Source organism: Abramis brama (assembly GCF_963993115.1).
Source record: "Abramis brama genome assembly, chromosome: 16".
Classification (NCBI taxonomy): Eukaryota; Metazoa; Chordata; class Actinopteri; order Cypriniformes; family Leuciscidae; genus Abramis; species Abramis brama.
This window is the reverse complement of record NC_139978.1, coordinates 27,701,397-27,728,088: the sequence shown is the minus strand read 5'-3', so window position 1 is coordinate 27,728,088 and position 26,692 is coordinate 27,701,397.

Below are 26,692 nucleotides of genomic sequence, written 5' to 3'. Positions count from 1 at the left end.
TGTATATAATTGGTCAGTAGTGGTTATGAATTGTCATTGACTTCCCCCAATAGAAGGGTTATGCAAAAATGCATATTTTCAAAACAAACTTGGTTTGACTAATTGGTTTTAAGAATGTGACAGAATAATTATGCATAAAGAATAATTTTGCAAGTTTAAGATTCCAACTGGATGCTTTTCTTATGGATTTCAAGATTTGTAGAACTTGACATGTCGGTTGTCATGCACTTACACTATCATTCAAAAAATTGACAAGGCTGCATTTATTTGAGCAAAAATATGTGTGTGAAATATATTTTAACAATTTAAAAATACTCTGATGATGGCAAAAAATCTGTAATGGCAAAGCTGAATTTTCAGCATCATTACCCCAGTCTTCAGTGTAACATGACCCTTCAGAAATCATTCTAATATGCTGATTTGGTGCACAAGAAACATTTCTTATTATCAATGTTGAACACTGCTTAAAATATTTGTGGATACCGTGATACGTTCGTAACATTATAACTATGTTTACTGCCACTTTACGTCATCTTTGCTAAATAAAAGTGTTAATATAAAAAATAAATCTTAGAGACCCTAAACTTTTAAACTGTTGTGTAAATGTATGTGACCACAAAATACACCGCAGTTCTCATGCAAGTAAACCTGTGTGCATATGAATGAGAGTTAACCCCCCGCCACCCAACCCCGTAGCCCCAGACTAAAATGCATGTTTGAGCCGTTTTAACTAAAACCAAGTTGCACTGGCATTTCTTAAAATATGTCAGTGCCGTTGTTTTGTCTCAAGATGTTACATAAGGTACATTTATAAAACCTACTTAAATGTCCTAATTAAACTAAGGCCTAATCCTGGCTTAATCTAAGCCTTGTCTGTGAAACCAGGCCAAAGAGTATCTGAACTAAACCATCAGATGTTCATGGAAAAAGGAACATGATGCAGTAATTTATCTTGCTAATACAGTGAAACAGAACACAAGGCCTCAGGTGCATGAGAGAGAGGAAATTAAAGGTGGGTTTTCTCATCTTCATTCATTGTACAATATTTATATATATGAATCACATATCATGTAGCACTAATGTTCTCTCTGACCCGCATAGTTGTCTGTGTAATTGTTTAGTATTTGTTCTACATGCTGCCACGGCTCCACAGCGGGCAAATGTAGTGTAGCGTTGCATATCCCTGTTGTGCCTGTGGGTGTAGTGTGACCTTTGCCCTCACGCAACGGTGCTGTGGCTGGCGAGCTCCTCAGGGACTCGAATGGAGTCGCATTCATTACGCCTCAGTGCTTAATTAGCTGTTTAACGCAGCCGAGTGGAGAGCAAGCTGTTACTACTCACCACAGGAGGAGCTGTCTGCCCTACACATTTATCAACACACTGCTTTTCTTTTTACTTTACTTTCCTTTCCTTTCTTTTTTGTAACACAGTCTCTTCTGTCTAGTCAGCTCTTATTAAAGCAAGCCAGGCTTGACTGTACTTACTAAACTGATAATTACCTCATTAGATTTTTTAAATTCCTGCTTAAAAAGTCTGTGTTTCTAGCGTGCAAGCAAGCGTCTGTGCAGCCCCGCAGCATTTATCCTCTCAGTTTCATCCGGCTTCGACTAGACAAACAAACACAGAGTGGTTGATTGATTTCCTACTGACAGTCTTTGTTACTGCTTGCCATTGTTACAACTGCAGATCAATCACACATATCAGAGAGAAATCAGTCCAGCTAACATCCCAGTCAGATACACACAACACAGGCCTGATAGCTCTTATTGATTGCTTAGTTTATGTATTTCAGTGATCAAATCACCTTTAGATCGAAAGTAGTTGATAACCACAAGTGACGGGATCTGAGAGCTACCATTAGAAACAACTTGTCAAGACCTGATTCTATGTGAAAATTCTATGTGCCTTTGGCGAGGAAATGAAATGTTACACTGCAGTTGGCGAGTCATTTCTAAAAACACTGAAACATATTGCATGTTTTAAAATTAACTGTAAGGATGATAATATGACTTTTGAAAGCGATATGAGTAATTCACATCAAAGACATAAACATAATGAGTAAAACATCTGTTGCAACTCGTGCATCTTAAGTATGCATGTGTGTGTGTTTAAGAACCTGTAATCAGACCCTTAACTCAGTACTTAGTTGAAGCACCTTTGATTACAGCCTCAAATTATTTTGTGTATGATTGATATAATATCATATTGTTGGATGCAGGCATGTGGGTTACTTCAAAATCAATAATTAAGATTATTTTACTGTAAAAAAGGCATTTGGTAAGGTAATAATGAGTCTTCTTTGCGTCTTATTGAGAAATGTCCTTTCAGCTGTTTAGAGCAATCTTCTTTTCAGAAAATGCAAATGTTCTTGTACTGCAACTCAAACAAATGTGATCTTTATTGAGTTAGAATTTAACCTGTCAATTCTGTAACGCTTAATAATAAAACACACCACATATTAGCTGCCAGTTTGGAACACTCTAATGAAGTGCAAAGCACCTGCCTGAAGGGAATCTGACATCTAGAGTTTGTTTCCAGGGAAATTATAGATTACAGAATGCTGATATCTGTTTGTAGGCTGAATAGAGTGTACTGAGCAATTCAGCAGCGCAAAGAGATAATGAGAGACATAAATATGCTTATAGGTGATGTGTATAATGTTTTTTTCATACATTTTTCATGATGCAAAGTGACAGACAGTACTATCAAAAAATTGTTTGTTTGGTAACACTTTAGAATACTGTTCCTTCATTAATGAATAATTACACAGGAACAAACGAGTAATGTATTATTAACATTCTAGTAACTACTATTAACTAACAAGAAACTCTGATTAACGAATTAGTAAGTAATCGCGCTCAGATGAATGTAGTAGTTCATTATTAGCTAATCAATAACTACTATTTTTTTCATACCTCCCAGAGAACTACTATCTACAGGTTCATAATTAACATGAATAATGCATAATTTATAATAAAAGGTGTTGGTAACCCACTAGTAATGACTCAAGTATTACTACATCATTTTAAAGGAACTACTAATTATTTGGATCAGTATTCTAAAGTGAAAAACATGATAACAACCTAATATTGACTGAAGTCATTGTAAGCTTTTGAGATTTTTGTAAGCTTTTGAATAGTAATTCCTTCCAATGGATTTGGTAACACTTTAGTCATTACTAGTGTGTTCCCATGATCTTCACTTTTGATACTGATCCAAATAATTAGTAGTTCCTTTATAAAGATGTAGTAACACTTGATTCATTACCATCCAAAACCTTACAAAAGCCTTAAAAGCTTACAATGACTTCAGTCAATATTAGGTTGTTATCATGTTTTTCACTTTAGATATTGATCCAAATAATTAATAGTTCTTTTAGAAGGATGTAGTAACACTTGATTCATTACTAATGGGCTACCATTACCTTATATTAAACATTGTGCATTATAAATATTTATTAACCTGTATATAGTAGTTCTTATAGTCTTCAGTGAGGTATGAAAAATAGTAGTTATTGATTAGCTAATAGTGAACTACCACTTTTGTAAGGCTTTTGTAAGGTTTTGGATAGTAATGAATCAAGTGTTACTACATCTTTATAAGGGAACTACTAATTATTTGGATCAGTATTCTAAAGTGAAGATCATGGGAACACACTAGTAATGACTAAAGTGTTACCAAATTCATTGGAAGGAATTAATATTCAAAATCTTACAAAAATCTCAAAAGCTTACAATGACTTCAGTCAATATTAGGTTGTTATCATGTTTTTCACTTTAGAATACTGATCCAAATAATTAGTAGTTCCTTTAAAATGATGTAGTAATGAGTCATTACTAGTGGGTTACCAACACCTTTTATTATAAATTATGCATTATTCATGTTAATTATGAACCTGTAGATAGTAGTTCTCTGGGAGGTATGAAAAAAATAGTAGTTGAACTACATTAATAATGAACTACTACATTCATCTGAGCGCGATTACTTACTAATTCGTTAATCAGAGTTTCTTGTTAGTTAATAGTAGTTACTAGAGTGTTACTAATGCATTACTCAATTGTTCCTGTGTAGTTATTCATTAATGAAGGAACAGTATTCTAAAGTGTTACCGTTTGTTTAAGCATTCTGCACGGCTCAACCAATGCCACGGGTTTGGGGCAGTGGGACTATGTTTTTGAACAACCAATGGCAGATGGGAAGAATGTGAAGCTGTCGTTATTTTTGCTGTGGAACATACACACTCCTGTGGACTGAAGTTTTTAACGGCAGGTATAAAGCCCCTTTCAAACCTTATCTGAGAAATCAGAAAGATCTAAAGACACAGAGAGAAAATGGCGTAAAGTCCACAATCTAATTCAAGATCTCTGAGTGAAGTTGCAGAAATGTGATAATTTAAGTGTTGTCTCTTTGATACTGAAGTATGAAGAAGTTGTATAACGTTATAATTCCCAAATCTGGAGTAACTGTTTACTTGAGTGACTTGATTTCCAGGCAATGGGATGGCAACAGGAGATGAGAGCTGATCTGTGTTTAGAAAGCTGGAAGTCTGTATATGTCGACCTTGTGACTACAAGATCCCACTTAACTTTTGTTTGTATATGTGTGCTTGTGTTAGAGGGGAGTGAATGTGTCTCTCTGGTTCAAACCTTCCAAATCAATACATTGTGTGTTTATAATAAAACAACTTAAACCAGCCGGTTTGCTGGTGTTAGCTGGTTTAGATGAGTGCTAGTGGGAGACAACCTGGCTTGTATTTTTATTATTACTATTATTATGTGTGTTTGGTTTGAAAGTATTTTATTTAATTTTTTACATTGGAAGTGTTTTTTTTTTTTTTTTATGTGAACAAGTGTTCCAACATAGCTTGCATGCAATAACATATAGGCTACACCAAGAAAAGGTGGGTGTCTTAATGTGGCATAATTGTATTTACACAGGAATCACAGTTGAGGGAAGCGATCTATCATGCACCTGAATGTTACATTTTGACGTTGCACCTGTGAGCTTCAGGGCAAAGCAAACCTAACGCTGCTTTTAGGTAACACCCATATTCGTCTTCTTTTTTTTCTTTCTTTTTTTTCTTTTTTTTTGTTTGTTTGTTTGTCTGCTACAAATAACAAGTACAACAGGATTCCACCGAGAGATATTTATTTGAGAAGTTTTTCTAAAAATGTAAATGGGCTGAAATAAAAGTTGATTGTGCTCTGTCACAGATAAGCATGACACACACTCTCTAGAACAACAGTGTTCATCATGCTTGCACACACTACAACCTCTCCTAAAATGCTTTACAATACCTACAATGTGTTTGTCAGTAAATAACTTAAAAAGAAAAGTAACATGCTATATATTTGAAAATGTGACTCCGATAGTATTGTTTAATTTTAACAAATAACATTTCTTTACTTGTTAAGTGAAAAAGTCTAAAGGCTTACTTGTGGTTATAAATTCAGTATATACACTACAACAGATTTTTTTCACTAATAAAGCAGAAGGTAATCTTTCTAATCCTATCCCATAAAAGATGCTTTCTTGTAGGTATTATAACCTGCTTTTATTTTCAATGCTTAAGATTACAGAACTCTGTGAAAGGGCATGAATACTGACACCCACAATGTTGTGATGGGAACAGTAAATCCCTCAGCAGTGCCTCACCCGAGAATCAAACAGGCAAGATGCCAGTTCCCAACGGCGGGCACATCTGAAGCCTCAATAGTTGACAGCCAACCACACCTTCATTTGTGAAGGACATGGTCCTGTGAGAGCCATTAGCCTCGAGGAGGAGAAAGACAATGGCTGTGACAGCGCACTGCTGGGATACAAGTATTGAATAGTATTCTAATATGAGCTGAATGTGATTGTACAGTGTAGTGTGACAGATAGAGGTGTGAAAAGGTAAAAGAAGCCGAGCTTTGCTGTCTCCGGTCAGCAGACTGTCAGTGGAACTGAAAAGAAGTGCATAACTGCTATTAAATCACTTTCTGTCAAGCTGCTTGTGTTTGGAGACAGCAAAATAGAATCACCATTCCCATGTGTGACAGACATCCCAGCAATGAATAGCCGTCATTTCACCATATCGGTCAACTATAGATCCGATATAGTCCGGCTATGAGTAATCCACTTCTAGCCAAAATAACCTTGAATTTGGTTACATGTCGTTTTTGCCAAAATATCTTACGAGATGTATGATATTCCATCATGTAAGCAAAGTCAATAGTGATTACAAGGTGTTTGGTTTCATTTCTTTGACATGTTATGCGTAGTCTGTGCATCTATTCTTGGGCTATGGTTAGACATCTATTAAATTTTCATTGGCCCAAATTTTGCCTTGTTTTAGCCTAGACCTCAGGGCTGTATTTGGACGGCTATTAGACATCTTTTAATAGCAAAATTGCTTGCTGGGATGAAGGTGCGCTAGCAGCTAATGGAGTGACATACGTGCATGTACCTATGAATGCATGAGCATATAGAGTGACTAGGCATCCCGATACAATCAGGACAGTCCTGATTTCATCCCAACAGAGTTGCCGTTTGTCCTGATAATTAGTCTTAGCTTTAGTTTGATTGCTATAAATAAACTTATCATTGACTTTTCTCTGATGTAGAGCCTTAAATACCAAGGTGGGTTATGTACTTTGACCCATTATTGAATGGTATGATAAAACCATATACGAAAAAAAAACAACTACATATCTTCTCCTCACAATATTGAGATAAGTTGCTAACATCAGGTGTGAACATGCATAATTTTGCAAATGACAATTTTTTTCTGGACACTCATTTTATTGGCTGCCATTTCAAGTAATCAAATATCGGTAACAATTTACAATAAGGTCTCATTTGTTAACATTAGTTAATGAACAACATATTTTTACAGAGCATTTATTAACCTTTGTTGATGTTACTTAATAAAAATGTTCATGTTATTTCACAGTGCTTTAAATAATGCTAACAAAAACAACTTTTGATCTTAAAAATGTTTGAGTAAATGTTACATATAGATTAATACATGCTTTAGAAGCATTCTTCGTTAGATCATGTTAACTATAGTTAACTAATGTGTAATAAATTAAACCTTATTTTAAAGTGTTACCCAGATATCTCACTCTCTTTTTCTGGAAATCATTTGTCATTCATCTTTTTAAAAATTGATTAAAAGGGGAAATATTAAGAAATTGAAGCTGATGCTCACTTTGATTGGCAAAACATTATCATTGGCACTCTTTTCTTATCTGTCTGATTTTAAATTAATAAGCAAGCATATAAATTACAAAAAAAAAAAAGTTTTTAATTTGTATATTTAGCATGTATATATAGATAGATAGATAGATAGATAGATAGATAGATAGATAGATAGATAGATAGATAGATAGATAGATAGATAGATAGATAGATAGATAGATAGATATATTGATTGATTGATTGATTGATTGATTGATTGATTGATTGATTGATTGATTGATTGATTGATTGATTTAGTGCCCATGAATAAAATATGGCAGTTTTGAAAAGACTGGCTGTTTTCAAAGAGGGATTTTTCAGGACATATTTCAGTGATATATGTCAGGTAACAGGGACAATTAAAAGATAGATGATGTAGATGATGAGATTGAGATTGTGGAACTAATCATTGTGCCAAGTATCTCAGCCAATCACATTCAACCTGCTAGCCTCTGCTTATTACTTAAAGGCAGCTGATAATTTAAGTTTCATCGCTTACAGATGGTCGCCAGACTCGCCACGCTGTCATCTGATAGAACGCTTCAGATCGGCACCTCTACTGCAGCTGTCAGTCACCATAGTTTACTGTAGGCATTTGTGGCCAAGTGGAAATTGATTTATGAATAAGGGTTATTAGAGAGAGTCTCTGACACTCTCAGGAAGAGGGATGGGAGGAAAAGGCAGATGTAAGGGTCGGATGTGTGTGTGTGTGTGTGTGTGTGTGTGTGTGTGTGTGTGTGTGTGTGTGTGTGTGTGTGTGTGTGTGTGTGTGTGTGTGTGTGTGTGTGTGTGTGTGTGTGTGTGTGTGTGTGTTCTGCCTGAGGCTGACTTGGGGGTGGGGTCATGATTTGAGAAATGTCTAGAGTCTGGTCATTATTTACAGCTGTCATTTTTAGAACTGACGTGATGAATGAAAAATATTTCAATTTGTCATGAAGTTGACTATGTTAGTGTATTGAACTATTGAACTTTTTTGAGCCCTTGAGTAAGACACTTAACCCTAAGTTGCTCCAAGGGGACTGTTAATATAATAAGTGTAATGTGATATATGCTTTGGATACAATTATTTGGTAAATGTCTACTATTTCAGGAAAAAAGAAGAAGATTTTGCAGACAATAAACAGCGTCTCTGCATAATAGTGAATGTTATGCTGTAGTATTGATCCTGTCCTGGTCGCCCTATACATTATGAATAATAGTGTGAAAAAAATACACCTTTTAAAAATGTCTTCCATAGTATCCAGATCTGTTAAAGTAAACAATTGTGAGCATATCTGAGTCAGCATTTGATTTAAGAGACGCATCTGAAAGAATCTGCTTCCTTGAGAAGCAGACATTCTCACCTGATCTGGTGAGGACAACGGACAGGTGCAATTATATCTGATAATGACTCCCTGAAGAAACACGAGGAGAATAGAGGACCAGACATCACTGCTGATCATATTTCTGACCCACATTCTCACAATACCCTTGGTCATTTACCTTTTCTGAGCAATGTATGCAGACAGGTATTGAAAGCACACAAAAAAAAGCATTATTAATGAACACTTCTGAAAGACCCGAGATCACTGTATATGTAACAGTTCAGAGCAATAGAGAGGAACTTGGTGATTATATATCCTCTGATTGTGTGTTTTGAGGAACCTGAAAGCTTAGGACAAAAAAGAGATATAGCCGTTCTCACACGATATTTCAATACGTTTGATAACTATCATCTCTACAGGGAGTTGTGCCGTCTACATGTAGAGATTTACAGTGTATGTGCATATTTTATGAGTCTGACCTTCTTAGACACTTTTCTGCTCTTTTCTGAGTTTTGTACATTAGGGATGTTACTTACTTACTTATGCCTCATAGTCCCCTACAGAACAAAAGGCCTTGACAATCAGCTTCCATCTTAATTTATCCTTGGCAGCATGTTGTGCTTCTCCCCATGATAAGTGTAGTGCTTTTAGTTCGGCTTCTACAGTCCTCCTCTTTGGCCTTCCTTACTTCCTTCTCACAGGTGGTCTCCAGCTCATAGCTGCTTTTGAGATAAAATCTCTATCTCAAATCAGATCTCTATCACCACACTGTGCGGTTTGTCTTCATATATTGAGTTTGTCTTCATATATAACTCAGCATTTGAGATCCTCTCTGGCCAGAATATGTTGCAAATCCTCCTGAGGCAATTGTTGTGGAATACCCCAATCTTCTTCATGCCACTCTTAATGACACTCCAACATTCTGACCCATACAACAGAACACATTTTACATTGCTAAGGCTGAACTGTGCTGATTTCCAGATGGGCTGGGGTCTAGCGAATGCACTGCGGGCTTTCCCTAGTCTTGGTTTAATGTCCTTAGCTGCAGCATTGTCTTTGCTCAACAGACTGCCAAGGTAGATGAACTTCTCGACATCTTCAAGTGAAATTCCATTCAGAATGATGGGTTCACCAGATCTTACGTTGATGCCAATCACTTGGGTTTTGGTGGTGTTTGTGTTGAGGCCTATTTTCTTGGCAAAGTTGTCCAGTCTGTCAGTCTTCTCTTGTATGTGGGCATGTTTAAATGAAAAATGAGCTACATCGTCTGCAAAATCAAGGTCTTCAAGCTGTAGGAAGTGAGTCCACTGCATGCCTCTGGGCTTGTCTGATGTTGTCTGTCTTATGATCCAATCAGTGGCTACCAGGAACAGGATAGGTGAGATGATGCATCCTTGTCGTACCCCTGATTTCACTGAAAACCACTCAGATAGGTCGCTATCAAGGATGACACTACACTCAAACTACAGATAGAATAGCTCACTCCTGAGGGATTCCATATGCACACAAGATCTTCCACAAGGTGTCATGGTATAGGCTGTCAAAAGCCTTTTTGAAGTCAATGAAGTTTTCAATGAAACTCTCCCCTTCCTGAAACCAGCCTGCTCTTGTCTAAGCCTGAGATCAATGGCTACTTCAATTCTGGACAGAGGATTCTGCAAAACACTTTTGATGGGATTGAAAGTAGTGTGATGCCCCACCAGTTGTCACAATTTTGGAGGGTGTCCTTCCTGGGAAGCTTGATAATGAGGCCTTTGGACCAATCTTCAGGGATGATGTCTTTATTCCAGATGTTGAATAGATCAGTGAGTACTCTTAGGTGTGGTAAGGTCTGCTTTAAGTATTCCAGCATGGATGGTGTCAATTCCAGCTGCCTTCCCATTCTTGAATGCTTTGATGGCACATCTGACTTCAGCCTTGGTTGGGTAACTGATTTCAATGTTCAGAACATCTACTGCTGGTGGAGGATTGGCAGGCTCTTCTGGATCAGGCCTGTAGAGTATTTCACAAGTGTTGTACCCATCTGTTGGCTTGCTCACGTTCAGTTGAGAGGATGTTGCCGTTCTTATGTTTAATTGCGGCAGGCTGGTTCTGGTTTCCACCGCACAGCCGTTTAGTGATCTTATATACGCTGATTTGACCTCTCTCTGCAGCACGCTCAGCCTGGCTAGCCATCACCTCTACAAAGGCTCTTGTATCCTTCCTGGCGCTCTTCTTCATCTCCTTATCTTGGATTTGCAGGTTTTCTTCTTCTTTTTTTATACATTAGGGATGTAAATGGATGTACATATATTAAAAATTCTGTCTGATATCAATAAACTATTTTCAGGTTATGGCAAATAAGCGATAAATGATAAATATTTAAATTGTTTTAAAGTTTTGACACAATAAAATTCTAATTAAAATACATATTATTTTGTCTAAATAAATGATTTTTTAAAAATGCTAAAAACTATTTAAAAAAAAATAATGCCACAAGTTAATTTAGGCATCATAACAATTTACAGTATAAACATTTATATTCATTTAGAGATTTGGTAAAGATTACCAATGGTAAAGATTTAACAATGTCAATAAAAAATATTAGTATTTTTAACTGTAATTAAGCATTAAATTAGATGAAGTTAGATGTAAGTGTAAATTAATTGTAAAAATAAGGGAAATGAGCATACACAATTAAATATCCAACAACAAATATCAACAATACTTACACATTTAAAAATCTCTACAATAGCTGTATCCCGTCTCTGAGCTACCTTACATTTCAAAGCATACATTACCAATCAGATGATCTTTTCCTTCACTGTCATTCTCAGCAGTGATATCACTCAATCTCATTTGAATAAGGAGAGTCAAGCTTAGCTTTTTAGAGCAGCGGGAAATTAGACGCTTATACTCTCTGTGGCTGTCATACAAAAATCACTGTGGCAGAAAAATCAGATCATTTAATAAGATCAGGTGTTCAGGGATATGATTAAATGTTTTTACGGTAAGAAATCATGGAAATGAAAAGCCTGATATTAATGCAGATGTGCTAATATTTTCCCTTCAACTGTACAAACACACACAGAAACACACTGTGCAGACATTCTTCTCCCTCGCCCGCCACCTCATCTTAGAGACATTAATCTCTAAACACTCACCCCAAGTTCTGTCTGACAATATAAAAGCATTCAACTCAGCTAAATTCAAATCCACTCGACAGCATGGACAAACTAGCTTAGTGTGTTTGACAGCAAGGGCTGAAACCACCATAGACACTGTAAGGGATTTGATTCCCTTATAGTTTCCCCTCAAGTGGAGACAGAAATATCATAATTAGGCTATACAGTGCTGTATCTAAGTAATATTAAGATGTTGTATACAAGCTTATAGACTATTAATGTTTACATAAGAAATATTGTCAGATACCATGTCATATGGGTTTTGTAAAAGTAATGCAGATGATGTACACTACAGCACATATATATATATATATATATATATATATATATATATATATATATATATATATATATATATATATATATACACACACACACACACACACACATATAGTTTTTGAAATATGAACAAAATGAAATAAATATTAGTTGAAAACTACTAATCTCAAAAATCTTTATAGAGAAATATGGCTGAAATAAATATTAGTTGAAAACTACTAATCTAAAAAATCTTTATAGAATACGTTTAGTTTGACGTACTAAAATGACTAAAACTAAAACCAAACATTAATTAGATATATGAAAAATTAAAACTAATAAAAATTGCAAAATTAATAAAACTTACTCTAAAACATACAAATTAAATGACAATTGCACATTTTAAATTAAAGTATCTATGTACATATTTGTATATGTATATATGTATATGTATATTTTTAAATATGGGTCATGTGCAACAAACTTCCGTATTCTGTAAATAAGGCTGCATCATTTCTTTTATATGTGCTTTGTTAAAGGGGTCCTATTATGCCCTTTTACGAAGTCTTGATTTTGTTTTTGGGGTGTACTAGAATATGCTTTCATGCTTGATTGTTCAAAAAACACATTATTTTCACATTTTTACAGCACCTCTCTCCTCTATCTGGTTCGAACACGCTGTATAGTTCTGGTTTCGATGAAGCCCCTCCTTCTGAAATACAGAATGTGCTGTGATTGGTTAGCTGGCCCAGTGTGTTGTGATTGGCACCGCGTGTACAGGAAATGTCACACCCCTTACCATAATAGCAAGTTTCATCTGCTCAGGTGTAAATATAAAGGATGCCGTCAATTTCAAACCAATTCAAGCCTTATTCAGACTTAAAAGTGTTAAAAAACATGCATGGACTTCGCAAGCACGGATTTCACAGGACGTGTCAGAGTGGTATGTTTTTATTTTTTCATTTTCATTTTTTTATACATTTTAGATACGTTAACCATTTAATCATGATGATATTTGTCAGAAAACTTTGGATATACAAACAGTAATCGATCAGAAAACAATGGATCATTTTCCTAAGGGGCGGTGAACTGCCTTACAAAAAAAGAGAGCTTACAAAAGCTGTAGTAAACAATAAATCAATACTGTAATGTTAGTTACAAGGAATCCACACGGCACAGATGTGGGCCGGATCTGGGCCGACACTATGTTGCTGTCTGGGTTGCTCTTTGTTTACATCATATAGCTACATAAAACTTATAATTGGGATGGACATGGGATGATTGTTACCTATATACTTTTTTTATTTTCGAATCTTGGAGCTGGATAGTTTGGTTCATGGCTTAGAATTCTTTATTGTTTAAATGTTTTGAAAATCTTATGGAGAATATGAATGGGAAAAATATACGCGGGTCACTTTTGCACTAGCTGATTCTTTATGCGCTCTATAGCTGATTGAAGCTTTAAATGTGCCGCCCCCAATCTTAAATATGTGGCAACATTCTTGGTGACTGTCTGTTTGAGAGGCCATTTAATCACTTATATGACTGTCTCTCTCAAGTGTAGAGAATCAGTCTACCTTTTGAATCGATGCCCACATGTTCATGTAGGAGTATGACATTGTTATCTATGTGCTTAACTTCACATATTCAAACATCAAGTGTTCATTGAAAGGAGCAGAGCACCACTCATCCGCGATAGAGGGATGACTTGTCTGTCTAAAATAAAGCAGGGAGGGCCGGGACACGGTTTGAGAACCCACTCTCCCTCTCTCACACTTTTTGATGTCTATCTGTCTGTCTCCCTCTCTGCCTCGCTGTCTTACACACACAAAGTCCCACAGGCACTTATATTCACTCATATGGTGGGTGTAGTTGAATTTTGGCCATTTTGGAGTAGATTTTAAATGCAAAATGGTGGTGACTTGTCCCTGCCCTCCTCCACGGTTCTTTGGGCGTGTGTGGGATGGACAGGCACAATCTTTAAAGACCTTGCATTGCAATAGTGATGGTGATGTCATAGCTCTTGTTCCCACATGCAGGGCTGTATTTATGAATTCTGGAACCCCTGACTGTATATTATGCTGCGCTCCTTACTTATTTAAATGTAAGGTGGCATTGTGGCCTGATGGACGGGCACGTTGAGATATATATTGAAATATTCAATATTAATATTATATTAAATATAGATATAGATGCATCAATTAAATCAGATTACATTCATATATTTTTATTAAATTATACATTTTTGATGTAAAATACAATATATTGAACCCTATGATCCTGCTGGACCTGTTGTTTGCAAGACAAACAGTTATTCAACACTCTAAGCACAAAATGCTATATATCTCTATTGATCGTAGAAACTGATGCTGGAACATTATCTATGTTCATGAACATAATTCCCAACACTCTGCATGACACAGGCATGGATCAGATATGTCTCTCTGACAGCTTCGTGGCACCGACTTAGACTGCATTATTTATATCTCCGAGTTATGCATAGGATGGGATCAATTAATAGACATCTCTATTGATAATAACTCTAGGGATTGAAAGACAATGCTTATAGGTCATCAATACCTGTCACTCATTGGCTCTAGATCCAATTTATCAGTTTGTTATAAAGTCAGCATGAGCTCAATCCATTGTGTTCATTGACTAACTGACTCAAGCTTTAAAACAAACGTTATGTCACATGCTGTCAAGAGGAGGTGTAGTGGAGGATGCTTGGCTTGTTTTGTTATAACACTGTATGCTTGATTATTTTGCATTTAGGTACCTTAATTTTTTATATTCATTTTTGTAATAAGAATCATTGATGGAAATGTTTATTGTTTTATACACAAAGTAATCATTGCCGTTTTTTTAAATGCACAGTAAGTATGTGGTTTATGCTTTATTATAAAAGATACCAACAATGTCATGCTAGAAAGTATTTATTTTCTCAGAGCCAGACTTTTGACTATTGGCATAAAGTCGACATCTCAGAACAAAGCAAGCTATAAAGGCATGTTCAAGCTAGCAAAACTAACTCTCAATTTTCAGTGCCATGTACAGTACACAAATTGAGGCAAATCCAAGAGTTAGTTCTTCCTTGGAAGTGCTCATAGTCATTATATCAACCTAGTACCTATAAACATGACTTTGTTGTTGATGGAGTGATAAAAACAGTTTTGAATACTAGAAATTGCATTTATGTCTGCCAATCAGATTAGAACTGAAAACTGACTTGGATTTCAGCCAGCGTTTGCCATTTTTATGTGTGATATGCATCAGATGGTCCATGAATGATACATTGGCAGTCTATTCTCATGCGTCTGAGGCTGATACGAGAAAGCTTTCTAATGGTTCTTCTTATAGCATCATTAATGGGCAGGGGCATCATGACTCATTTATACATTTATTTTTTTAGTGTGGATAGGCAAGATAAGACATGACCAAAGCACAGAAACAAACATTCACTCCACCATAGATTGCAAAAAAAAAATTAATCCAAGGTTTCGGTCATGACGTTTGTCATGCATTCTTTACAACAACAAAAAAGTACACCTCCAACAAATTTAAAATAAATCCACCTAATTCAGTTATATTTATCCCACAGTATAAACAATGACAAAACGTCTTTGTATATACTAGATAGCATAAAAAATGACAAATTGTATATGCTCCTGGATAAATATAAAGGTTTTTTTTTTTTTTTTTACGTGACGAAGTGTGGCTGAGCAGAGTATTGAATATTTTATGTTTTTGCAAGCTATAGGGTGCAGGATTTTTTTTTTCTATTTATTAGCTGATATCTTATGCGTGTACTAATTTTGGGTGTGATGCATTTCTGTTAATTTGTTTTTAATAAGTCATTTGTAACTGAACTTGGATAGCCATTAGCCAGTGATTACAACGCTTTTTTTTATTATTTTTTTATGAAAAAAGCAGTTTTGACATTTTGTTTTGCAGGTAAAAAAACAAAAACAAATGGACTGGCTGAATTTATGCGAATGTGTGAATCGACAAACACCATTTTTAACCTACAAAGAGTCAAGGATTCAAGGATTCAAAAATCTGAGGCGGCATGTTTGAGTGTTCGTGATTATTCTGATTATCATTGTAGACTGTAAACTTTACCGTAAAACCCTTTTCTGAATGCAAATGTTATTTGAGAAATCCTGTCGTTATATCATGGCTGCATATGTTCCTGGCACTGTGACAGTAATGAGGAACAGAGCTGGTTTCTATACGGTTTCTGTGGAAGCGGTTGAGCTGTATGTGTGTGTGTGTGTGTGTGAGAGAGAGAGACAGACAGACAGACAGACAGCGCATCATCAAGAGTTGTCAGAAAGTGTAGGGAAAAGAGTGACAGAGACAACCTGAGAGAAAGAGAGGGCGACAGGCAGACAGCGAGACAGACGTGACAGTCAGAACTAATGGGTATACAGCGTATGTGTAACTCTTGCCAGACACTAGTACTGTGGCTAATGATGCGTCCTGTCAGTCCATTATCTATTAGAAACCACACTTTCTGTCTTCAAATATACAGTATGCACACATGCTGACCTGGCTGCCTGGCAGGACAGCTGTTGTTATTCACAGGGTTAGCCTACCACATATGTGGCATTCTGTATATGGAGACAGGAAAATAAACAAGACTGTATTATGCGAAATAATGAATAGAAAAGACTGCATACCTGCTGAATGATTGACAGCTATGAGCAACCATCTGACCTGATCTGTTTGTGGCTTCCTCAGCTGAAGATCCAATTGGTTATACATACAGAACACAGCTAAACTTACAGTCATAAAATAAATAACAATATGATAGTTGGGGTGAAAAAGACATTATAGTATCAAAATGCATTATAGTATATTTGTATTGCATTAAAAACATACTCAAGTAGATTTTTAATACATTTAATAGTACGTCTTTTTCACTTACTCATATAATGCATATGTGTGTGACTGTCTGTGTCCAATGATAAAGCTGAAACAGGTTTGATCTCAGTCTGACATTTTTATGAATTATACTGTCAACTACACATCAACATTCAGACATTCATTCAATAAGAGTTAATAGCTCCGTTACTTAAAGGAATAGTTCACTTAGAAATATAAATTCTGTCATCATTTACTTGCCTTCAAGTTGTTTCAAACCTGTATGAATTTCTTTCTTCTGCTGAACACAATAGAAGATATTTTAAAGAATGTCGTTAACCAAACGGTTGATGGGCCCCACTGACTTCCATAGTATTTTTTTTTTCCTACTATCGAAGTCAATGGTGTCCATCAACTGTCTGACAATAACTATAATAATGATAACTCTAACTATAAAGTTTTAATAATCATTCTAATTCTATGAGAATAGGGACACATTCCCCTATTCCCCTTTACAGTCACATATCCTAAATAATGATTAATGTACGATAAACTATACTTAATCTCGTTATTAGCAACTTACTTTTTGCGCACAGTCGACCTCTGAGGATCACTTTATTCACTGGTTTTTGCCTCATTTTGAGTTAGACATGATTGTTGACTCCAAACAGCTGCAATCCTATCAGTCCAATCCTATCAGTCCAATCCTATCAGTCATGAATCATTGGGCTACTTCAAAAAGAATCGGTTGAAAAGAAACATTTGTTCATGAATCGGCCACAGAGCGGATATAGATTTCTTCAGTTTGAAATAACAAAGAATGATATGTTTTTATAACATGTGGATAACGTATGCTTTGGAATGTGGTGAAATAAATGTAAAATGTTTCCAAAATAAAAATGCTCTGTAAAGTACAGAGAACCTAAAGGACATTAAGTAGGCCTAGTTACCATAAAAAAATAAAATTGTTCATTAAGGCATTATTTGAGCCACACCTGTAAACTGTTGAGTGAACAGAACAATTCAAGACTCAAAGCTCTTAGTAAATACAGTCCCAAAAACTGTTAAGCATTAAGGCACTGATATACTTCAAGAGAAACCGAAGAACGAACTTGTGTGGTGTATAAGTTCGATCTGGCTGAAAGAGGTTGAAATCTTCTCCGGTTAATTTTTTCTGTTCAGTCCGTTGAGATTGAAAACATAAATACACTGGAGAGCTGCTTTAAAGTAGAAATGTAATTTGTAATTCTAAGTGAAAGAAACACTGACTCTATTTTTTCACGTTTAATACTGTAAAACAATTGCTTTTAAACAATTTATTGTATAAAGTACTATATAAATAAATGTGAAGTGACTTTACTGGAGTGCCGAATTGCAGAGCTAGTGCAAACATATCCACATTGATCGCTATGATCACATGCTTTCTTAACTACTGTTTTCTCACCACTTCTATTTTTGAGAGGAAAGCACACAGCATTCATTTACATATTCATCAAACTTCTTTTTACTTGTAAGCAAAAAACTAAAAAAGAACTTTGTTGTATTTCAGGGCCTTTAGAGGCATAGACAACAAAGTTGACCCAAAACTGTAAATTCTATCGTTATTTAATCAACCTCATGTTGTTCCAAACCTGTACGATTTTTTTCAGTGAAACACAAAAGAAGATATTTTGAATTTTTCGAAATTAGAGTGAATAAATTATCACATTTTAATTATTGTTTTTGCAATTTAATCAATACTTTCGACTAAAGAACAGTAAGAAGCCATTTAGCAACTGCTTACATGTCTTCTGCACAACCAAGAACCACCCACATTTTCTTTAGAAAATATAAATATCTATTTTTAACATACATTGTTGCTATCAAGAGCTTGTAGAGTGTAACTGTTTAGTGTGTTTGTGTATGTATGTGTGGGTGTGGCTGTGAGTGCAGAACAGTTGTGTGTGTTTTTGTGTGTGGGTGAGTGGGTTCAGATGATGTGTATGAGTGTGTTTATGAGCATGTGTGTCTGTATGTGTTGTCAAGTGGGTGTAGGTCATTGGTGTGTGTGGTGGTGGGGAAAGGGCAGGTTAGTGGGTTACAGCCGTGTGTGTGTGCGTGTGTGTGTGTGTGTGTGTGTGTGTGTGCGCGTGCCTGTGTGTGTGTGTGTGTGTGTGTGTGTGTGTGTGTGTGTGTGTGTGTGTGTGTGTGTGTGTGTGTGGTTGCTGCAGCTCTATTGGCAGTCCTCCAGAATACTGGAGTCTGTGTGGTGATCTGTTCTCCTTTCTGAAATATCGATCACACCAGCAGCCAGAGGCGATTCAGACACACTATTTAGACATACAAAAATACAGCCATAGAGTCCATTAGCAAGATTCGGTTTTATAATAATACACCGCAGAAGTCATTTTACATTTGCAAAGCAAATTAACAAGATTTATGGTGATACAAACCAAGAAATAATGTGGTACTATGGTTGTTTGGAAATTTACCATTGAAATACCACATTTTTGAATATGTATTATGGAAATATCATGCTGTTTGGATATGTATCATGCTAATACCATGTTTGTTGGGGCATGTACCCCGGTAATACCATGTTTTGAACACATACCATGCTGTTCTGTGTGAACGGCCCCTAATGCAAGTATTAGAGAGCGTGCGCGTGCGAGAGAGAATTCAATGTTGCCATCAAAGGAATAAATTATATATACATACATATTTGTGTGACTAATTAGTGTATATGTGAGTAATTATGATTAATTATGACAATGACAGTTATCATGAAATAATAAAAAAATGAATAAATGTATTTTTATCCAATGAAACCATGAACAGCTGAAGGATGGAAGCATCGATAGATGTGAGGCAGAAATAAAAGTGTCAGTCTGCGGGTTAATTAGTGAGTAACTGTGTCACTGCATGTGTGACTATGATGGGGGTTCATGACACCACTGATAACCTTTCTCATTACCTTGTGTGTACGTGAGCAAGAAGAAGAACCTCTTAATTTGTGTTACACACATTCATCTCACTTTGATACATTTTTAATAGGTCTCTGCATCTTATCCAGAGAACTGACTGATTCTCCCCTTAATTCTTGTCCTTCCCAATTAATCCTCTTTTCCATTTTTGGAGTGTTTCTCATCTGATCCCTCTGTCTCTCGCTCTTCATATTCCCCGTCGAGAGTGTGCAGCCCACGTTCACTTTTCTAACTCATAGAGTCTGTGCATCCCACACGGGGAGAGAAAGATAGAGATGTAGGAGAGATGAGCGCAGCGTGTGGTACGTCCCATGTGACGCATGGAACGCCAGACAACAGGATTCTCAAATCTGCGGGATGAATCTTCACAGGAGCTTGTATGCATTACTGATTATAAACTGAGCAAAGAAATGCAACTAATGCTGAAAAGATGTGAAAATATTCATGAATGTGGTTTGGTGTGTTGGTTTATCATTTACTTGATAGAGATGAGTTTGGGCGGACTGGGCACAAAAAAAAAAAGAGTTATATTTCACCCAAAAACTTTTTTTCATTTACCAGCACGTCATTTCAAACCTGTGTGACTTTTCTCTAGACTGTTTTAAAGCCGCATGAAACAGAAGTTTTGATAGTAGCCTATTTCTTCCCTACTGTGACATATTCGAGTAAGCGGCTTCTCCAACAAGAAAAAGATGTAACGCAGGTTTTGATTTTGTACATCAGGAATTGATTGGATGGTTGTGGTTTGCTGTTGCTGTGATCTCATGTGAGTGACAGGTCTTCCCGCCCTCGCGCTGAAAAACATCATAAGAGAAGTGAAGAAATGTCTCCTTCAAGAAGGAGGGGAAGTTATTTTAATTAAAGATTTTGAGGGCACATAAAAATAATGTTGTGCATGGATAAATCATTTATAATCAGTACTGAAATATTCCATAAAAGAAGAATAGTCAATTTTGATTTCATTGTGACTTTATGTCAACATACCACAGTGAGTTGTAAGGCGTTTGTGTTTGATTTACTATGAAGGACTGAAATACAATACACTGGTCTGACTCGGACAATTGAGCCTCATTGAGCAGAGCATCATTGAGGGATCATCAGGGTCAGTGAGTTGAGCTCTTTTTCATGAATGAATCATTCAATGCTTTATCAGCCATTCAAACTATTTAAAGAATAGTTGACCAGCTCTTTGACTCAATGACCACAGAAGTTCTAAGAGGGGAAGATTATCAGTAAACAAGATGATTTTTTCCTTGAAAAAGTCTCCTTTTGTGTTCCACATAAACAATAACAGGGTTGGAACAACATGAAGATGAGCAAATAATAACAGAAATAGTAACTATTCCATTAATTTTAGTCATATATGTAGTATATGCCTCCTATTGCAGTGCCTGTTAAATAAAGAGATAAGCTCCCACACACACACACACACACACATGCACAAATACAGACAGACACGCCACCCCCATCCCACTCCGTCTGACGCCCACGAGCCCCTCCTGCTGTGTCTTCCTCCTGTGAGCTCAGCTCTTGCTTTCTGAGGCCAGTGGGAGTCTCTTTCATCTCCATCTCACCAGCGGGCACCGCAGTGCCAGCCTGGCATAATCGGCTCTTTTAGCCGGTCTGTTATTCCTCTCCACCTGATGGCTCTCTGTCTCGCTCCATCTCACTGGGTCACCAGCCCTTCAGAGGGAAAAACAATAGAAACCTGCTAATTCTGTCAGAGCTGTGCATGTGCTCCAGACATGATGAGATAAGAGGTTTAAATCTGACCTGTGTCATGTCTAGAGACCTCTTACAATTTCCTGTCTACTCTATACTGTATCTATTAGTAAAACCATAGAAAATAACAACAATGAAACATCAACATGCTTCTAGTGTAAAACCCACACACAGACATACAGGGACTTATGTCTCATCATGTTGTTATGGCATTATTTTAGTGTCATGTGCCATGATGGTGTTTTGTATTGTTTGTATGCAGAGGTGGACAAAGTACACAACTTCCTTACTTGAGTGAAAGTACAGATTCTACTGGTCAAATAGTAAAAGTTGTAAAGACCGATTTTTACTTAAGTAAAAGTAAAAGTAAAAGTACTCGTTTTTAAAAGTACTTAAGTATCAGAAGTAAAAAGTAAATGTCAATGCATTGTTTTATTATTGTTGCATTGTTGTATGTAACACTTAGAGTACCAGAATCTATGCCTACCTACATGTACCCTCATATCAATATCAAATTTAGTTCTAGAACACAGTTCCAGTAGTGGGATTGAATGTGAGATTGAATAAGTGCACTCAGTAACGTCCACAATGGTTTCGGACACCCAAATGGCTGTTCCCTCAAAGAGTGCCCTATGTAAAGTTTTTGTCTTTTAGTATGAATATGTTAGCCTTACTGTTAGCTATAAGCTAGTGTGCTCCAAAACAATGACAAAATTTGCATTTAGAAGACCAAAACCAACGTTGAAAATGAAAATCAGGTTGATGTCAGAATCCAACCTCAGTCGGGTTCTGACATCAACCTGACTTTCATTTCCAACCAAAATGCAACCCCTGCAACCAAAAGCATCCCCTGAAATGACGTTACAACTTTCTACTCGAGGACCATGACAGAAATATAGTGGAGTAAAAAGTATGATATTTGTCTTTCAAATGTAGTGAAGTTAAATTAAAAAGTTTCCAGAAAAAATAATACTCAAGTAAAGTACAGATACTCAAAAAGTGTACTTGAATAAATGTACTTTGTTACTGTCCACCTCTGGATCTGTGCACATTCTATATATTAGTATTTACCTCAGCTTGTGGAAAAGATACTTGTGATGAACTTTGATTCATCATGTGGCTTTCTCTCTGTGCTTTATGAGGGTTTTCTGTTTATTATAAAGGTACAAAACAAATTTTTAGGATTTTGGTATATTAACATTGCATCAGTTATAAATAATTGTATTGATTTATTTTCCGGCTTTCTGCTTTTTTATTTTATTTTAAAAATTACATTTGAATTTGAATTTTCAGGTGTTTCAGTGTATAATACAGACATAGATGTAAATTTGATCCAAAAACACCTGCAAATTAAACGCCTTTTTATCTCAAAAACATCCTTTGAACAATTTTGTCTTAAATTTTGAGTATAAATAATCTCATATTACCATTTGAAATTATTCTATTTTTCCATTTTTGTTACACTAGCCACTAATCTAATCTAACTCCAAGGTTTAACCTTGAAAAACACGTATGCTGAGTCCCAATTCGCATACTATCCATCCTAAATAGTATGTGAAACTAGAATTAGTACGTCCCAAATCGTAGTATGTTGAAATATTGACGGCTAATATTGCCCACAACCCATTGCGTGCGGGAGGGAGGAGCTTTGTGGTGATAGTGGTGATGTAAACATGGCAGTCGGATGCAGCAGCGGAGATATGCGCCCTCAGTTTTTAAGTGTAAGAATTCAAATGTTTAACCCTAATTAAAGTTATATTTAACCACACTGACTTATTTGTTGTAATACTGTGGCTGTACAAATGTTAACTTTATCAGTCCAACCAAAAGACACATGGTTACTACACTTTTACTATAGTAAAGCATGGTTTATTTTCATCGGGGTATTTTCGAGTATTATACATAATGATAAAATTAAGTATAAAATATGTTAAACAATATTATACTATAAACTTTAAATATTTTAACTCAGAAAATAAGTAGCTTTCGTTACACACATTGCACATGAACGTCAGAACCAGCCGCCTCACAAACAACCTGCGTTTGGTTGATCTACGACGACGCCCTGCTTCACTCCTCAATTTAGTAGAACACATTGTAAATGTATTGTGGAAAAAACGATGAGGAAAATCAAAATAAAATACAATTATATTGGACATATAAGAATGAATGAAATGTAAAATGTTTTGTTAACAGTCGCGGTGTGCGTAACTAGGCAACCACGTTCAAGTTCACGTTGCATGACGTCATCGAAGTATGTCCCAGAACGTGAATACTCTTTTGCTACACACTCAAAAGTATGTACTTTTTCCTCACAAAAAAAGTACATACTTTTAGGTCGTAGTATAAGTAGGCGAATTGGGACTCAGCAATTGCCTTTGCAGTAGCTTCCACTTGTTTGCGTATATCGCTTGACTTCAGAAACCATTGTGACCGCTGTTTGTTTGTGTGTGGTGAAATCCAGCTCAACTTTCACACATCTCTCATTCTCAGCTTCATTTAAAACCAGCTTCCAAACCAGGGATCCTTTTAGAGTGCTTACTGGCTTGCTATCTTTATCCTGTGAAAGCTCTAAACCCACAGTATCGCAGTATCTGTAACCCTACTACAGGCAGGTTCTCCCAACTAACACGTTCATACACTCACAACCACAGTGGGTGTTTAATGGCTCCTAAACGTAGCCCAGAGGGGCCGCACCCTGCATACTGTGGGATCCAACAGGAGAGACAAATGACTGCTGAGGAATCACCAACTGTGAAATAGAATTTCACACAATATCAATATAAAAATATTTGAAAACATTTATAAATTACATAAATGGAATACTCAATATATAGGCCTACTCATGGAAACATTACAATTCTTTTATATATTTGAAATAAGTCTCTTATGCTCACCAAAGCTGCATTTGTTTAATCCAAAATGCAATAAAAATTGTGAGATAATATTACAATTTAAAAATAATCATTTCTTTTTTTAATCAGTTTAATTGTAATTTGATCCTGTGATGGTAATGTTGAATTTTCAGCATCATTGCTCCAGTCTTTAGACCTGGTTTATCCAGAGGTTTACCGCAGTCCGCCGGATCCAGGCCGTATCCAGATCTGATGAAGGACCTGCGCCTGGACATGACGACAACGCAGTCCTGAAGTGTCAACTAGTCTCTCCCCAGTGAAGCCCCCCTTCTCCTTCCCTTTACCTCTGTACAGATAAAACGTTGTCAAAATAGTTCCGGTTCAAATGGCTACGTGGAAGCGATAAATAATTCTGTATTATACATTTTTAAGGCCAGACAAGTAATTTGTTGAGGTCAATTTGTAAAGAAAGACTACATGCCTGTGCACATATATATTCAAACGTGCATACCTATAGATTAAACACGTAATACGCGTGTGCACGCCGTCAGCGTTTTCACAGGTTTGCGTTTTTAAAGCTTGCGCAGATATAAAAAAAAAGTTTGCGTTCTCGAACCACCAGGCACTATTGTTGTGTGAATCAGCGGGCCGGAGCGCGTTAAGGGTTTTCTGTTAGAACCGTGTCGTGTAAGCGGCCCCTAAGTAGCTAATGATCTTTGCAACGGAAGTGAATCGATCAAAACTAACTTTAGCTGGACAATAATTTTATTCTAGAGCTGCTGTAAAGCCAAAACAATCTCTGTTTCTTTAAATTCCTATTATCACTGTAAAGCTGCTTTGAAACAGTCTATATTGTTAAAAGCGCTATGTACATGAAGGTGGCTTGACTTGACTTTAGTGTCACATGATCCTCCAGAAATCATTTAATATGCTGATTTGCAGTTTTGACAGTTACTATAACTATATATATATATATATATATATATATATATATATATATATATATATACACACTACCGTTCAAAAGTTTGGGGTCAGTAAGATTTTTTAATGATACTTTTAAAAGAAGTATCTTCTGCTCACCAAGGCTGCATTTACTTGATAAAAAACAAGATAAAAAAACAGTAATATTGTGAAATATTTTTTTTAATATACCTCTTTTTTACTTAATTGTAATTTTGTGATAATACAAAACAGTCAAACAGATTTTTAATAAGAAATATATATAATTTCCATCTCTCCCTTTAGAGATCAATCACAGCAGGATGGCCTTCTGGTTGATGGGTGCTGCATCCATTCCTGGTGCTTGTGATGGAACCACCTGGGAACACCTGGGATTTTTTGTCCCAGAATTTTCCGGCTGGTTAAATTATTAAAGAGGGCTGCCGAACAACAGCTATTAAAGCATCAGTCTGTAGAGCAGCCATGACTAGACCAGAGCACACATGCAAGTATAAATCAAATCTCAGCTTTATCAGAATTAAATCCAGTGCTTCCCACAATAAAATGCTGTATACATGTAGGAGTGGTGAATATCTGGCAGTATAAGGTCTTTTCTAGGAGCAGTTCAAACTATTTTTAATAAAAATTTGGTGCAAGTTTGTTCATCATTCATCAATCCAACTTCATCTTTGTAGTCATTCTCCCAGCGGATAGAAGAAACTACATTACCCATAACATCACTTAGTCTTCATCAAAATCGAGTCTGTCGGGCTAGACATCCAGTCACACACAGGGTCAAATGGAATCGACTGATGCTCATCCCCCGAGGTCCACAGATTCAATAATGCCATCACTGTTCAATGACACGTTCAAAACGGAGCACTTCTCCCAGCTGTCTGACAGCACGGTTTTTCATTCCAAACAAGAAACAGTCTTATTGCAGAAAAATAGGGTTTGACAAGACAAATTGTATTTGCAAATTTACATAAACCAAATTATTTTTTATTATTATTTCATTTTATTCTTTGTTTTAAAAAATAATATTATTGTATAATTGTGGTGTGTCTGTTTTATGGACAAATTATTTCAGATCAGTTAAGAAATGTTGATTTTCTGCAACTATTTTCATGAAAATGAAATTAATTAAATTAACAATTATTTAATTATTACTAATATATTAATTACATTCTATGTATATGTGTGTGTGTATATATATTTATATATATATATATATATATATACACATTATATAATATATACATATATATGTATATATGTATATATATGTATATGTATATATATATATATATATATATATACATACATATATATATATATATATACATATATATATATATATATATATATATATATATACATGTATATATAGTATATTT